A 17,329-nucleotide genomic window follows, 5' to 3' on the forward strand; every position below is an offset into this window, starting at 1 on the left:
TTAAAAATGGAAGCAAAATTTCTCATGGTTTTTTGGAAACGAGATTTTTTATCTCTAGTCCAATGGACGGTACTCCAGATAGTATTAAGTAAAGATATTTTTATTAGAACAGGATTCAAACTTAATAGAAATATGTATTACTATAAGTAAATAGAGAAAAATTATATAGTGTCAGATATCAAAATCTGTGTGTGTTTACTTCGGTAAAATCAGTGTTTGAATACTTTTATCATAATCCAATTAACATCTCACGAGATACTTAACTCGTTGAATGTTTGCTTCGAAAAACAAAATAGTGGTACAGCTTGTATAAACGTAATGGTAAAATAATTTATAAATATCCGAAGATAAAGTTTTCAGTTATCATTTGAAGAGAAAGAATCAACTCTCAATGTTATGTACGTAAGTCGTCTCTAATGTAGAATTGAACTACTCTGATGTTAATTAGCTCCGGGTTTGTACCCCGCACTCTAGACCACCAAAGATCATCTGGGGAAATGTAAAATTATATCTTTGGTTTATATGTCTAGGTGAATCTCTTGTATATTTACACGTTTGGTGTCATTACTGAGACGGCTTAACAACGTTAATATTTTCAAATAAAATCAGGAATCTAAATATGCGGACGAAGTTTGCGGTGGGCGGTGATGACTAGCTGCTTTATTCTAGTCTTACACTGTCAAATAGTTACCTGTTAGCTGGTTTGTTATTTTTTACACAAGAACAATTGTCAAGCTTGACACTAAGCTGTACAAGTTTTGTATTAAGTTATCGTGATATTTGTAGACTGGTTCGTAACACTAAAACGTTGCTCTAATCTCTTTATGATGAGTGGAATTTTTAGCTCCCAACAGTGGTAAACGTTTCACCTGTTATAGCCAGGTCTATACACTTATCTGTTGACCAAAGTAAACATTAAACTTTATAAATTTCTGATTGTGGTTCTAATTCTTGCGAAAGTTATAATTATCAGGGATATGGCTATTACTGAAAGTTTATGGACGTTGCGTCCATTTCATGGACATATAAAAACTGAACAAATAAACGGGAAAAATAAAAGAAAATTTTTAAATGAAAGCAGGGATCGTTTGTTATTTTAGAATTGCTATAAGTATCAAAAACAAAATAAATACTAAAATAAATATATACAAACAAGTGATACCAGTTGGATATGTTTTAAAACGATTCGTACATGTGAACGAAGCAGTCTAAATTTTCCAGTGAAATTAAGGATTGAATATTATTTAAAAATTTCTCCAACCAGCATCGCTTTGTTTGTGTACCTTTTATTGTTAAATTTATTTTGTTTTGGGCCTGACATGGCCAGGTGGTTAGGGCTCTGGACTCGTAATCTGAGTGTCGCGGGTTCGAATCCCCGTCACATTAAACATGTTCGCTGTTTCAGCCGTGGAATAGTTATAATGTGGAGTCAATCCCACTATTCATTGATAAAGGGTAGCTCAAAAGTTGAGCTTACATTGCTTAGTTAGGGACGGTTAGCACTGATAGCCTTCATGTAGCTTTGCGTGAAATTCAAACAAAAACAAATATTCTCTTTCAAATATTTCTATGTATAAACACCGATCTCTACTTTCCGTTAAACTTTTATTTCTCTTTCCTATTTTTATACCTGCTCATCAGGAATTTTGGTCACATTTCTTGACTAACCAGGTCCGTGCGCAAAATGTTTTAAAGAGGAGTTCCAATTTGTGAGATCAAAAGCCAACACATACTGTACAAGTAAAGTCTAGTACTTGCTTCCTTAAAATATTTTGTTCTAAATACGTTCTAAGATATTAAGTTTGAAAGCCATTTTACAAGAACAATTTTATGGCTCTTTACATAAATTCTTCAAGTATCCCGTGGAAAGTCAACAAATCATTATCCTGTTTAAATACTGCATGGAGAACTAGAATTACCTTAAAATAAATATATACGTTTTATTATAGTAAAATACTGTATTATCTAAATGCAGAGTAGTTATTAATTGTTAAATTACATTATTAATTGAAATATCTCTGTACAGCAATAGTATATTAGCTGTTTCAGTCATTGGTTACCGTGTACGTACATGTACACACTATTGAAACTACATATCAGCATGCTTCCTTTTCTTGGTACGGCCCGGCATGCTCGCCCTTTCTGTCGGGAAAGGGGGCGTTGTAATGTTTCGATAAATTCCACTATTCGTCGGTAAAAGTGTAGCCCAAGAGTTTACGGTGGGTGATGATGACTAGCTGCCTTCCCTCTAGTCTTACTCTGCTAAATTAGGGACGGTAAGCGCAGATAGCCCTCGAGTAGCTTACGTGAAATTAAACAAACAAACAAATCATTCTCTTAAGGTTCGTTTCCATGTTTATATGCAGTTTGAATGTTGATTGCAGTGTCGTAATGATTATGGATAAAAGTTAGAATATAAAATCTTTCTTGTCTTCTGTCCATCTAGAACCAGGTTTTGACATATGACTTTGTTTTCATTTGTTAAGTTTTACAACTTGCTTTAATGTGCCTTCCAAGGCAGAGACGTCAACAATAGAAATGGCCCAGACATATCTCTGAACCTTTGAAAGAGTCTGTATACATCTTAATCGAATATTCATAAGACGAAGAACAGATACTAAACATTCACATGAACATGAACTTAGTGGCAGTGTTGGAAAGAGTTTCAGTAAGCGAAAAATATTTGGTACATTGAAGTACGTTTAAACAATCAACCAGAATGTGAAGCCTATCCTAGAAAGGTATAGAAAGTAATTTTGTCTTCCAACGATGAAGTGTTTCATCAAAAATCTTCCCTTGATGACGAGAAACCCACTCGAAATATAAATGTATCTTAGTACGAATCTCCTTATCAGTAAAAATCTTCTCTGTAAAAAATTATAGCTTGTCTAATATCAGAGATAGAAACCTCTTTTGCGAGATTAGATGATGTAAGCTTCTGAATTGATGGTTTTCGTGTACATCAAATCTGAAGGAAAGGTTACCCGTCAAGAAAAGGAATGGTTACTGTTTTCTTAAAGTAATGCTCCACGAAAGTATATTCTGCATTGACACATTGGGCTTTTCGGTAACTGTCTTGTAGCATGCTAACATTAATGTTAAATTTGTTTGCGGCATTACTGTTGTGTTTTAAGATACGATGTGAAGTTATTTGACCGCAATCAGTACCTTATAACACTCTTATTTTAAGGAAATCACCCTATTATAAATATGTGCGTGGCACCGCTCTATTCACGAACTACATAAACGGTTATCTCGGTATTATTGATACTTTTACCATAATCCGTTCAACGTCCCATGTTTAGAGGTTGGATGATGAAATAGACATATTTAAGGCATAAATGTAATTCTATTGCAATTAATAATTGCTCCATGAAAAAAAACAACAATAATATTCAGTAGATAACAACGTTGTATTTAAACGGTCAGTTTAAATAATAACACTCGCCCAGAAGGTAGAATTGAACTACTCTGACGTTAATCAGCTACGGGTTTGAAGCCCGCACTCCGGACCACCGAAGATCATCTGGGCGGTAATATGGTATTCCTTGGTTCTATATATAATGATAAATTGGAAGTTTTTTATGTGTTTGGTGTGAAAGTCAAAATAGTTTAATTATTTCAACCTTTTAAAACTAAAATCAGTGAATTAAGTAAACAAGTAAGTAAAGTAATTTTTCTTGAATTCTTATTAAAATAGTTTAGTTTAGTATTAACGAAATAAAATGTTATATGTCTTTTAAAGCAAACAATGAAACCTGTACTATTACTTTTATTTTATTCGTAGTTAGAGATGTTCACGACGTCTAGTAGTAAGTTTCTCAACCATGACGCTTTCTTGTTCGAGAGTTTTCCTTGTTTGTCGTCGAATTTATACATGATGACGTGTAGTGAAGTATCTTATAAATGTTTGGAAGAGCGACCACTGTAGTTTAACGGTATATTTTTTATTGTAATGTAGCACAAAAAATTTTATGGTAAAAGAGAAAGATATTTCGCACTTAATAAAAAAATATACTTGATTTGCCAATGACCAGTATTCGCTATTCAATATGGCGGATGATGACACTCACAACCATGCCCATGACACGCTCGTGCTGACTAGAAGTGTTCCAGCGTCATGCGGAGGAAGTGCGAGGCGTATCATCTCTAATATTAATGCTACGCCAGAAAGTGATGGTTTGAGTAACCAAGTTCAACCTTCCGTTGAAGTTAGTACAGCTGACATTCTACAACAGGCTTTTCAAGAAGCGTCTGAAGAACTTGAACAAATTACTGTATTATATGAAAATGTTGGTATTGCAGACGTTTATGGTCAATTCTCAAGAAATGATGAACTCGCTGTTACTGTTGGAGACTCTTCCAACATTCATATTAATCGTGTTAATTCACAAAATGTTGAAAATGGTCTTAGTATATCCAACGTGACTAATAATGTTGGGCTAGTCAACAGACAAGATGTTGACAGTAACAACAGTATTGTTAATGACAAAAGGAAACGAGTCCTAATTTAGAAGTAAGAGCACTGCCGCTTGGAAGTGAAATTCAAAATGTGAATTCTGTGTGTTCAGATCTTGTTAACCAAATAGTAGCAGTTGATGGGACCAATGGAGTAAGACTAATCAACAGTGGTGATTTTCTAAGTACAAACAATCATAATGTTCAGCTTTATGATCTACAGAGTTTCATTGTAGCAATTCCTGATGTGACCGATGGACTTACTGATAATATTTCTTTTGTAGCACCTGGTTTGTAAGGAAATTCTTCCTTGGTCAGCCCGCTTCCTGACGGTGTGTCTGTTATTGCACAGGGGTTATCAGAAAATTCATCTGTAGAATCCCTGTGTGATGTGTCATTTACAACAGTGCCTGCAAGTTCAATTTTACTACGTGTAGTGCCAGCAGTAGACATATCAGTACAATATCAAGAACAACTAGCTTACCACTACCAGTCTCAACATCGGAGGTTTTCTCTGTTGTATCTCAGAGTTTGTCAGGAAATTCACAGACTATATCAGTGGTTCCACGTAGTTTGGAACAACCTTTCAGTCTTTCTGTGACACAAGCGACGTTGCCAGATGAAGGTTTAAAGCACATTCAGAGATTTCCTATTTCTGGAGGCTTGCAGAATGTGTTTCCAAGTGTTTCACCCTGCCGAAAAACAAGTTATTTGTGGAAAATAAAATTAATTATTTTATATCGATTATTTCATAACTGTTTTTTATATACTCTTCAAAAGAAGAAACGCAAAAGGACATTTTTTGTTATTTTAAAGAGAAATGTATGTTATAAGGTTACAAGCTCAGAGTATGTGATGTTACACGTGTTAAGGCACTGTTTGTCAGACCAAAATGACAATAAAAGTTGTGCACTTTGAAAACGGAGGAAAACATTGGGATTTTCGCCAAAACGCATGCGTGTCCAATAAATTTGTTTGAGAGATCTGCATGTTCTGAAAGTGCAACATGTGCAAAATCCCTATAAAAGTGACGGGTGCTCGGTTTCCATAGCTCAGTGTTAAGCCACCGACACGCAATACAGTTACGCCAAGACTGACTGAAGCACAAGGCAACAACGCCATTGGTCGCTTGGAAGTAGGCGAATCTCGATCAGATGTTGCCAGAGCTGTGAATGTCTACCCAAGCACCATGACTAGGCTATGGAATCGTCACCAACAACATGGATCAACTTGTGACCGTCCACGATCTGGCAGACCTCGTGTGACCACGTCCGCAGAAGATCGCAACATCCGGTTACGTCACCTTCTAGATAGGACCACCACTGCGAAGTCTACTGCTTCAACTATACCAGGGCTGCGTGCGATTTCCGATCAGACCGTACGCAACCGTCTACGAGATTCTTAGGCCCCATCATGGTGAACGTCTACGACGTTTTTCAACATGACAGCGCCTGTCCTCACACAGCCCGACTCACCACTGTCTTCTTGAGACACTACAACATCAACGTTTTCACCTGGCCCTCCAGATAACCAGATTTAAACCCCATCGACCATCTTTGGGACGAGTTGTACCGACGTCTGCGACGTCGACAACCTCAACCGCAGACTCTACCTCAGCTTGCAGCTGCTTTGCAGGCTGAGTGGACAGCCATTCCACAGGATGTGATTCGTCATCTCATTGCTTCCATGGGCAGGAGATGCCAAGCAGTTATTGATGCTCACGGGGGGGCATATTCGTTATTGACGTTGAGTGACGTTAAACTTCACCTAGTGAGCGTGGACTTCGCCTTTGCAGACTTTGGATGTTCAGCAGTGAATGTGCAAAGTTTCACACATGTCATACAGAACTACCCGGAATAAACTTGTTAAAAATTTGTCTCATATTTTGCCTTTTGCGTTTCTTTTTTGAAGAGTATATATTTCTACATTTCTTGATGAATCAGTACTAGACTTAATATAGTGAAGAAAACGTGATGAAGAAGGTAAGGTTTGGTTGAGGATTAGACCGCCTGTTTCTTTCTATACATGAGCGCCTTAATAATTGTTTCTTTAATCCTTATCGGTTACCATGTTTCTTGATCCCTCAACACCAAACTAGACAGTGGGAATCATAATAACACGAAAAAGGTTATCAAGGACAATGGTATAATTTCGTTAATAACTGCTGTACCTCATCTGTCAAGTTGACTTAAGGACATAAGAAAGACCATAAAGTGGGATAAACCCTATCGAATTTCATACTGAAAGAAGTAGTAAAAAACAATATGTCTTTCTTTCTGTTATTTTTACCTTTATGAATTTTTGTTGAACATTTAATCATTATTATGTTAAAAATGGAAGCAAAATTTCTCATGGTTTTTTGGAAACGAGATTTTTATCTCTAGTCCAATGGACGGTACTCCAGATAGTATTAAGTAAAGATATTTTTATTAGAACAGGATTCAAACTTAATAGAAATATGTATTACTATAAGTAAATAGAGAAAAATTATATAGTGTCAGATATCAAAATCTGTGTGTGTTTACTTCGGTAAAATCAGTGTTTGAATACTTTTATCATAATCCAATTAACATCTCACGAGATACTTAACTCGTTGAATGTTTGCTTCGAAAAACAAAATAGTGGTACAGCTTGTATAAACGTAATGGTAAAATAATTTATAAATATCCGAAGATAAAGTTTTCAGTTATCATTTGAAGAGAAAGAATCAACTCTCAATGTTATGTACGTAAGTCGTCTCTAATGTAGAATTGAACTACTCTGATGTTAATTAGCTCCGGTTTGTACCCCGCACTCTAGACCACCAAAGATCATCTGGGGAAATGTAAAATTATATCTTTGGTTTATATGTCTAGGTGAATCTCTTGTATATTTACACGTTTGGTGTCATTACTGAGACGGCTTAACAACGTTAATATTTTCAAATAAAATCAGGAATCTAAATATGCGGACGAAGTTTGCGGTGGGCGGTGATGACTAGCTGCTTTATTCTAGTCTTACACTGTCAAATAGTTACCTGTTAGCTGGTTTGTTATTTTTTACACAAGAACAATTGTCAAGCTTGACACTAAGCTGTACAAGTTTTGTATTAAGTTATCGTGATATTTGTAGACTGGTTCGTAACACTAAAACGTTGCTCTAATCTCTTTATGATGAGTGGAATTTTTAGCTCCCAACAGTGGTAAACGTTTCACCTGTTATAGCCAGGTCTATACACTTATCTGTTGACCAAAGTAAACATTAAACTTTATAAATTTCTGATTGTGGTTCTAATTCTTGCGAAAGTTATAATTATCAGGGATATGGCTATTACTGAAAGTTTATGGACGTTGCGTCCATTTCATGGACATATAAAAACTGAACAAATAAACGGGAAAAATAAAAGAAAATTTTTAAATGAAAGCAGGGATCGTTTGTTATTTTTAGAATTGCTATAAGTATCAAAAACAAAATAAATACTAAAATAAATATATACAAACAAGTGATACCAGTTGGATATGTTTTAAAACGATTCGTACATGTGAACGAAGCAGTCTAAATTTTCCAGTGAAATTAAGGATTGAATATTATTTAAAAATTTCTCCAACCAGCATCGCTTTGTTTGTGTACCTTTTATTGTTAAATTTATTTTGTTTTGGGCCTGACATGGCCAGGTGGTTAGGGCTCTGGACTCGTAATCTGAGTGTCGCGGGTTCGAATCCCCGTCACATTAAACATGTTCGCTGTTTCAGCCGTGGAATAGTTATAATGTGGAGTCAATCCCACTATTCATTGATAAAAGGGTAGCTCAAAAGTTGAGCTTACATTGCTTAGTTAGGGACGGTTAGCACTGATAGCCTTCATGTAGCTTTGCGTGAAATTCAAACAAAAACAAATATTCTCTTTCAAATATTTCTATGTATAAACACCGATCTCTACTTTCCGTTAAACTTTTATTTCTCTTTCCTATTTTTATACCTGCTCATCAGGAATTTTGGTCACATTTCTTGACTAACCAGGTCCGTGCGCAAAATGTTTTAAAGAGGAGTTCCAATTTGTGAGATCAAAAGCCAACACATACTGTACAAGTAAAGTCTAGTACTTGCTTCCTTAAAATATTTTGTTCTAAATACGTTCTAAGATATTAAGTTTGAAAGCCATTTTACAAGAACAATTTTATGGCTCTTTACATAAATTCTTCAAGTATCCCGTGGAAAGTCAACAAATCATTATCCTGTTTAAATACTGCATGGAGAACTAGAATTACCTTAAAATAAATATATACGTTTTATTATAGTAAAATACTGTATTATCTAAATGCAGAGTAGTTATTAATTGTTAAATTACATTATTAATTGAAATATCTCTGTACAGCAATAGTATATTAGCTGTTTCAGTCATTGGTTACCGTGTACGTACATGTACACACTATTGAAACTACATATCAGCATGCTTCCTTTTCTTGGTACGGCCCGGCATGCTCGCCCTTTCTGTCGGGAAAGGGGGCGTTGTAATGTTTCGATAAATTCCACTATTCGTCGGTAAAAGTGTAGCCCAAGAGTTTACGGTGGGTGATGATGACTAGCTGCCTTCCCTCTAGTCTTACTCTGCTAAATTAGGGACGGTAAGCGCAGATAGCCCTCGAGTAGCTTACGTGAAATTAAACAAACAAACAAATCATTCTCTTAAGGTTCGTTTCCATGTTTATATGCAGTTTGAATGTTGATTGCAGTGTCGTAATGATTATGGATAAAAGTTAGAATATAAAATCTTTCTTGTCTTCTGTCCATCTAGAACCAGGTTTTGACATATGACTTTGTTTTCATTTGTTAAGTTTTACAACTTGCTTTAATGTGCCTTCCAAGGCAGAGACGTCAACAATAGAAATGGCCCAGACATATCTCTGAACCTTTGAAAGAGTCTGTATACATCTTAATCGAATATTCATAAGACGAAGAACAGATACTAAACATTCACATGAACATGAACTTAGTGGCAGTGTTGGAAAGAGTTTCAGTAAGCGAAAAATATTTGGTACATTGAAGTACGTTTAAACAATCAACCAGAATGTGAAGCCTATCCTAGAAAGGTATAGAAAGTAATTTTGTCTTCCAACGATGAAGTGTTTCATCAAAAATCTTCCCTTGATGACGAGAAACCCACTCGAAATATAAATGTATCTTAGTACGAATCTCCTTATCAGTAAAATCTTCTCTGTAAAAAAATTATAGCTTGTCTAATATCAGAGATAGAAACCTCTTTTGCGAGATTAGATGATGTAAGCTTCTGAATTGATGGTTTTCGTGTACATCAAATCTGAAGGAAAGGTTACCCGTCAAGAAAAGGAATGGTTACTGTTTTCTTAAAGTAATGCTCCACGAAAGTATATTCTGCATTGACACATTGGGCTTTTCGGTAACTGTCTTGTAGCATGCTAACATTAATGTTAAATTTGTTTGCGGCATTACTGTTGTGTTTTAAGATACGATGTGAAGTTATTTGACCGCAATCAGTACCTTATAACACTCTTATTTTAAGGAAATCACCCTATTATAAATATGTGCGTGGCACCGCTCTATTCACGAACTACATAAACGGTTATCTCGGTATTATTGATACTTTTACCATAATCCGTTCAACGTCCCATGTTTAGAGGTTGGATGATGAAATAGACATATTTAAGGCATAAATGTAATTCTATTGCAATTAATAATTGCTCCATGAAAAAAAAAACAATAATATTCAGTAGATAACAACGTTGTATTTAAACGGTCAGTTTAAATAATAACACTCGCCCAGAAGGTAGAATTGAACTACTCTGACGTTAATCAGCTACGGGTTTGAAGCCCGCACTCCGGACCACCGAAGATCATCTGGGCGGTAATATGGTATTCCTTGGTTCTATATATAATGATAAATTGGAAGTTTTTATGTGTTTGGTGTGAAAGTCAAAATAGTTTAATTATTTCAACCTTTTAAAACTAAAATCAGTGAATTAAGTAAACAAGTAAGTAAAGTAATTTTTCTTGAATTCTTATTAAAATAGTTTAGTTTAGTATTAACGAAATAAAATGTTATATGTCTTTTAAAGCAAACAATGAAACCTGTACTATTACTTTTTATTTTATTCGTAGTTAGAGATGTTCACGACGTCTAGTAGTAAGTTTCTCAACCATGACGCTTTCTTGTTCGAGAGTTTTCCTTGTTTGTCGTCGAATTTATACATGATGACGTGTAGTGAAGTATCTTATAAATGTTTGGAAGAGCGACCACTGTAGTTTAACGGTATATTTTTTATTGTAATGTAGCACAAAAAATTTTATGGTAAAAGAGAAAGATATTTCGCACTTAATAAAAAAATATACTTGATTTGCCAATGACCAGTATTCGCTATTCAATATGGCGGATGATGACACTCACAACCATGCCCATGACACGCTCGTGCTGACTAGAAGTGTTCCAGCGTCATGCGGAGGAAGTGCGAGGCGTATCATCTCTAATATTAATGCTACGCCAGAAAGTGATGGTTTGAGTAACCAAGTTCAACCTTCCGTTGAAGTTAGTACAGCTGACATTCTACAACAGGCTTTTCAAGAAGCGTCTGAAGAACTTGAACAAATTACTGTATTATATGAAAATGTTGGTATTGCAGACGTTTATGGTCAATTCTCAAGAAATGATGAACTCGCTGTTACTGTTGGAGACTCTTCCAACATTCATATTAATCGTGTTAATTCACAAAATGTTGAAAATGGTCTTAGTATATCCAACGTGACTAATAATGTTGGGCTAGTCAACAGACAAGATGTTGACAGTAACAACAGTATTGTTAATGACAATAAAGGAAACGAGTCCTAATTTAGAAGTAAGAGCACTGCCGCTTGGAAGTGAAATTCAAAATGTGAATTCTGTGTGTTCAGATCTTGTTAACCAAATAGTAGCAGTTGATGGGACCAATGGAGTAAGACTAATCAACAGTGGTGATTTTCTAAGTACAAACAATCATAATGTTCAGCTTTATGATCTACAGAGTTTCATTGTAGCAATTCCTGATGTGACCGATGGACTTACTGATAATATTTCTTTTGTAGCACCTGGTTTGTAAGGAAATTCTTCCTTGGTCAGCCCGCTTCCTGACGGTGTGTCTGTTATTGCACAGGGGTTATCAGAAAATTCATCTGTAGAATCCCTGTGTGATGTGTCATTTACAACAGTGCCTGCAAGTTCAATTTTTACTACGTGTAGTGCCAGCAGTAGACATATCAGTACAATATCAAGAACAACTAGCTTACCACTACCAGTCTCAACATCGGAGGTTTTCTCTGTTGTATCTCAGAGTTTGTCAGGAAATTCACAGACTATATCAGTGGTTCCACGTAGTTTGGAACAACCTTTCAGTCTTTCTGTGACACAAGCGACGTTGCCAGATGAAGGTTTAAAGCACATTCAGAGATTTCCTATTTCTGGAGGCTTGCAGAATGTGTTTCCAAGTGTTTCACCCTGCCGAAAAACAAGTTATTTGTGGAAAATAAAATTAATTATTTTATATCGATTATTTCATAACTGTTTTTATATACTCTTCAAAAGAAGAAACGCAAAAGGACATTTTTGTTATTTTAAAGAGAAATGTATGTTATAAGGTTACAAGCTCAGAGTATGTGATGTTACACGTGTTAAGGCACTGTTTGTCAGACCAAAATGACAATAAAAGTTGTGCACTTTGAAAACGGAGGAAAACATTGGATTTTCGCCAAAACGCATGCGTGTCCAATAAATTTGTTTGAGAGATCTGCATGTTCTGAAAGTGCAACATGTGCAAAATCCCTATAAAAGTGACGGGTGCTCGGTTTCCATAGCTCAGTGTTAAGCCACCGACACGCAATACAGTTACGCCAAGACTGACTGAAGCACAAGGCAACAACGCCATTGGTCGCTTGGAAGTAGGCGAATCTCGATCAGATGTTGCCAGAGCTGTGAATGTCTACCCAAGCACCATGACTAGGCTATGGAATCGTCACCAACAACATGGATCAACTTGTGACCGTCCACGATCTGGCAGACCTCGTGTGACCACGTCCGCAGAAGATCGCAACATCCGGTTACGTCACCTTCTAGATAGGACCACCACTGCGAAGTCTACTGCTTCAACTATACCAGGGCTGCGTGCGATTTCCGATCAGACCGTACGCAACCGTCTACGAGATTCTTAGGCCCCATCATGGTGAACGTCTACGACGTTTTTCAACATGACAGCGCCTGTCCTCACACAGCCCGACTCACCACTGTCTTCTTGAGACACTACAACATCAACGTTTTCACCTGGCCCTCCAGATAACCAGATTTAAACCCCATCGACCATCTTTGGGACGAGTTGTACCGACGTCTGCGACGTCGACAACCTCAACCGCAGACTCTACCTCAGCTTGCAGCTGCTTTGCAGGCTGAGTGGACAGCCATTCCACAGGATGTGATTCGTCATCTCATTGCTTCCATGGGCAGGAGATGCCAAGCAGTTATTGATGCTCACGGGGGGGCATATTCGTTATTGACGTTGAGTGACGTTAAACTTCACCTAGTGAGCGTGGACTTCGCCTTTGCAGACTTTGGATGTTCAGCAGTGAATGTGCAAAGTTTCACACATGTCATACAGAACTACCCGGAATAAACTTGTTAAAAATTTGTCTCATATTTTGCCTTTTGCGTTTCTTTTTTGAAGAGTATATATTTCTACATTTCTTGATGAATCAGTACTAGACTTAATATAGTGAAGAAAACGTGATGAAGAAGGTAAGGTTTGGTTGAGGATTAGACCGCCTGTTTCTTTCTATACATGAGCGCCTTAATAATTGTTTCTTTAATCCTTATCGGTTACCATGTTTCTTGATCCCTCAACACCAAACTAGACAGTGGGAATCATAATAACACGAAAAAGGTTATCAAGGACAATGGTATAATTTCGTTAATAACTGCTGTACCTCATCTGTCAAGTTGACTTAAGGACATAAGAAAGACCATAAAGTGGGATAAACCCTATCGAATTTCATACTGAAAGAAGTAGTAAAAAACAATATGTCTTTCTTTCTGTTATTTTTACCTTTATGAATTTTTGTTGAACATTTAATCATTATTATGTTAAAAATGGAAGCAAAATTTCTCATGGTTTTTTGGAAACGAGATTTTTATCTCTAGTCCAATGGACGGTACTCAGATAGTATTAAGTAAAGATATTTTTATTAGAACAGGATTCAAACTTAATAGAAATATGTATTACTATAAGTAAATAGAGAAAAATTATATAGTGTCAGATATCAAAATCTGTGTGTGTTTACTTCGGTAAAATCAGTGTTTGAATACTTTTATCATAATCCAATTAACATCTCACGAGATACTTAACTCGTTGAATGTTTGCTTCGAAAAACAAAATAGTGGTACAGCTTGTATAAACGTAATGGTAAAATAATTTATAAATATCCGAAGATAAAGTTTTCAGTTATCATTTGAAGAGAAAGAATCAACTCTCAATGTTATGTACGTAAGTCGTCTCTAATGTAGAATTGAACTACTCTGATGTTAATTAGCTCTGGGTTTGTACCCGCACTCTAGACCACCAAAGATCATCTGGGGAAATGTAAAATTATATCTTTGGTTTATATGTCTAGGTGAATCTCTTGTATATTTACACGTTTGGTGTCATTACTGAGACGGCTTAACAACGTTAATATTTTCAAATAAAATCAGGAATCTAAATATGCGGACGAAGTTTGCGGTGGGCGGTGATGACTAGCTGCTTTATTCTAGTCTTACACTGTCAAATAGTTACCTGTTAGCTGGTTTGTTATTTTTTACACAAGAACAATTGTCAAGCTTGACACTAAGCTGTACAAGTTTTGTATTAAGTTATCGTGATATTTGTAGACTGGTTCGTAACACTAAAACGTTGCTCTAATCTCTTTATGATGAGTGGAATTTTTAGCTCCCAACAGTGGTAAACGTTTCACCTGTTATAGCCAGGTCTATACACTTATCTGTTGACCAAAGTAAACATTAAACTTTATAAATTTCTGATTGTGGTTCTAATTCTTGCGAAAGTTATAATTATCAGGGATATGGCTATTACTGAAAGTTTATGGACGTTGCGTCCATTTCATGGACATATAAAACTGAACAAATAAACGGGAAAAATAAAAGAAAATTTTTAAATGAAAGCAGGGATCGTTTGTTATTTTTAGAATTGCTATAAGTATCAAAAACAAAATAAATACTAAAATAAATATATACAAACAAGTGATACCAGTTGGATATGTTTTAAAACGATTCGTACATGTGAACGAAGCAGTCTAAATTTTCCAGTGAAATTAAGGATTGAATATTATTTAAAAATTTCTCCAACCAGCATCGCTTTGTTTGTGTACCTTTTATTGTTAAATTTATTTTGTTTTGGGCCTGACATGGCCAGGTGGTTAGGGCTCTGGACTCGTAATCTGAGTGTCGCGGGTTCGAATCCCCGTCACATTAAACATGTTCGCTGTTTCAGCCGTGGAATAGTTATAATGTGGAGTCAATCCCACTATTCATTGATAAAAGGGTAGCTCAAAAGTTGAGCTTACATTGCTTAGTTAGGGACGGTTAGCACTGATAGCCTTCATGTAGCTTTGCGTGAAATTCAAACAAAAACAAATATTCTCTTTCAAATATTTCTATGTATAAACACCGATCTCTACTTTCCGTTAAACTTTTATTTCTCTTTCCTATTTTTATACCTGCTCATCAGGAATTTTGGTCACATTTCTTGACTAACCAGGTCCGTGCGCAAAATGTTTTAAAGAGGAGTTCCAATTTGTGAGATCAAAAGCCAACACATACTGTACAAGTAAAGTCTAGTACTTGCTTCCTTAAAATATTTTGTTCTAAATACGTTCTAAGATATTAAGTTTGAAAGCCATTTTACAAGAACAATTTTATGGCTCTTTACATAAATTCTTCAAGTATCCCGTGGAAAGTCAACAAATCATTATCCTGTTTAAATACTGCATGGAGAACTAGAATTACCTTAAAATAAATATATACGTTTTATTATAGTAAAATACTGTATTATCTAAATGCAGAGTAGTTATTAATTGTTAAATTACATTATTAATTGAAATATCTCTGTACAGCAATAGTATATTAGCTGTTTCAGTCATTGGTTACCGTGTACGTACATGTACACACTATTGAAACTACATATCAGCATGCTTCCTTTTCTTGGTACGGCCCGGCATGCTCGCCCTTTCTGTCGGGAAAGGGGGCGTTGTAATGTTTCGATAAATTCCACTATTCGTCGGTAAAAGTGTAGCCCAAGAGTTTACGGTGGGTGATGATGACTAGCTGCCTTCCCTCTAGTCTTACTCTGCTAAATTAGGGACGGTAAGCGCAGATAGCCCTCGAGTAGCTTACGTGAAATTAAACAAACAAACAAATCATTCTCTTAAGGTTCGTTTCCATGTTTATATGCAGTTTGAATGTTGATTGCAGTGTCGTAATGATTATGGATAAAAGTTAGAATATAAAATCTTTCTTGTCTTCTGTCCATCTAGAACCAGGTTTTGACATATGACTTTGTTTTCATTTGTTAAGTTTTACAACTTGCTTTAATGTGCCTTCCAAGGCAGAGACGTCAACAATAGAAATGGCCCAGACATATCTCTGAACCTTTGAAAGAGTCTGTATACATCTTAATCGAATATTCATAAGACGAAGAACAGATACTAAACATTCACATGAACATGAACTTAGTGGCAGTGTTGGAAAGAGTTTCAGTAAGCGAAAAATATTTGGTACATTGAAGTACGTTTAAACAATCAACCAGAATGTGAAGCCTATCCTAGAAAGGTATAGAAAGTAATTTTGTCTTCCAACGATGAAGTGTTTCATCAAAATCTTCCCTTGATGACGAGAAACCCACTCGAAATATAAATGTATCTTAGTACGAATCTCCTTATCAGTAAAAATCTTCTCTGTAAAAATTATAGCTTGTCTAATATCAGAGATAGAAACCTCTTTTGCGAGATTAGATGATGTAAGCTTCTGAATTGATGGTTTTCGTGTACATCAAATCTGAAGGAAAGGTTACCCGTCAAGAAAAGGAATGGTTACTGTTTTCTTAAAGTAATGCTCCACGAAAGTATATTCTGCATTGACACATTGGGCTTTTCGGTAACTGTCTTGTAGCATGCTAACATTAATGTTAAATTTGTTTGCGGCATTACTGTTGTGTTTTAAGATACGATGTGAAGTTATTTGACCGCAATCAGTACCTTATAACACTCTTATTTTAAGGAAATCACCCTATTATAAATATGTGCGTGGCACCGCTCTATTCACGAACTACATAAACGGTTATCTCGGTATTATTGATACTTTTACCATAATCCGTTCAACGTCCCATGTTTAGAGGTTGGATGATGAAATAGACATATTTAAGGCATAAATGTAATTCTATTGCAATTAATAATTGCTCCATGAAAAAAAACAACAATAATATTCAGTAGATAACAACGTTGTATTTAAACGGTCAGTTTAAATAATAACACTCGCCCAGAAGGTAGAATTGAACTACTCTGACGTTAATCAGCTACGGGTTTGAAGCCCGCACTCCGGACCACCGAAGATCATCTGGGCGGTAATATGGTATTCCTTGGTTCTATATATAATGATAAATTGGAAGTTTTTTATGTGTTTGGTGTGAAAGTCAAAATAGTTTAATTATTTCAACCTTTTAAAACTAAAATCAGTGAATTAAGTAAACAAGTAAGTAAAGTAATTTTTCTTGAATTCTTATTAAAATAGTTTAGTTTAGTATTAACGAAATAAAATGTTATATGTCTTTTAAAGCAAACAATGAAACCTGTAC

General features: G+C 35.6%; 3 non-coding genes across 3 annotated transcripts; all 3 read right to left on the reverse strand.

Moving 5' to 3' along the window:
• Nucleotides 1-3,445: 3,445 nt before the first annotated feature.
• Nucleotides 3,446-3,532, reverse strand: TRNASTOP-UCA (transfer RNA opal suppressor (anticodon UCA)). Its single transcript has one exon. It is a non-coding gene; the product is annotated as a tRNA-Sec (tRNA).
• Nucleotides 3,533-10,229: 6,697 nt separating this feature from the next.
• Nucleotides 10,230-10,316, reverse strand: TRNASTOP-UCA (transfer RNA opal suppressor (anticodon UCA)). The gene has a single exon. It is a non-coding gene; the product is annotated as a tRNA-Sec (tRNA).
• Nucleotides 10,317-17,010: 6,694 nt separating this feature from the next.
• On the reverse strand, nucleotides 17,011-17,097 carry TRNASTOP-UCA (transfer RNA opal suppressor (anticodon UCA)). The gene has a single exon. It is a non-coding gene; the product is annotated as a tRNA-Sec (tRNA).
• Nucleotides 17,098-17,329: the final 232 nt, after the last annotated feature.

This window comes from Tachypleus tridentatus, chromosome 9, assembly GCF_004210375.1.
Source record: "Tachypleus tridentatus isolate NWPU-2018 chromosome 9, ASM421037v1, whole genome shotgun sequence".
Lineage (NCBI taxonomy): Eukaryota > Metazoa > Arthropoda > Merostomata > Xiphosura > Limulidae > Tachypleus > Tachypleus tridentatus.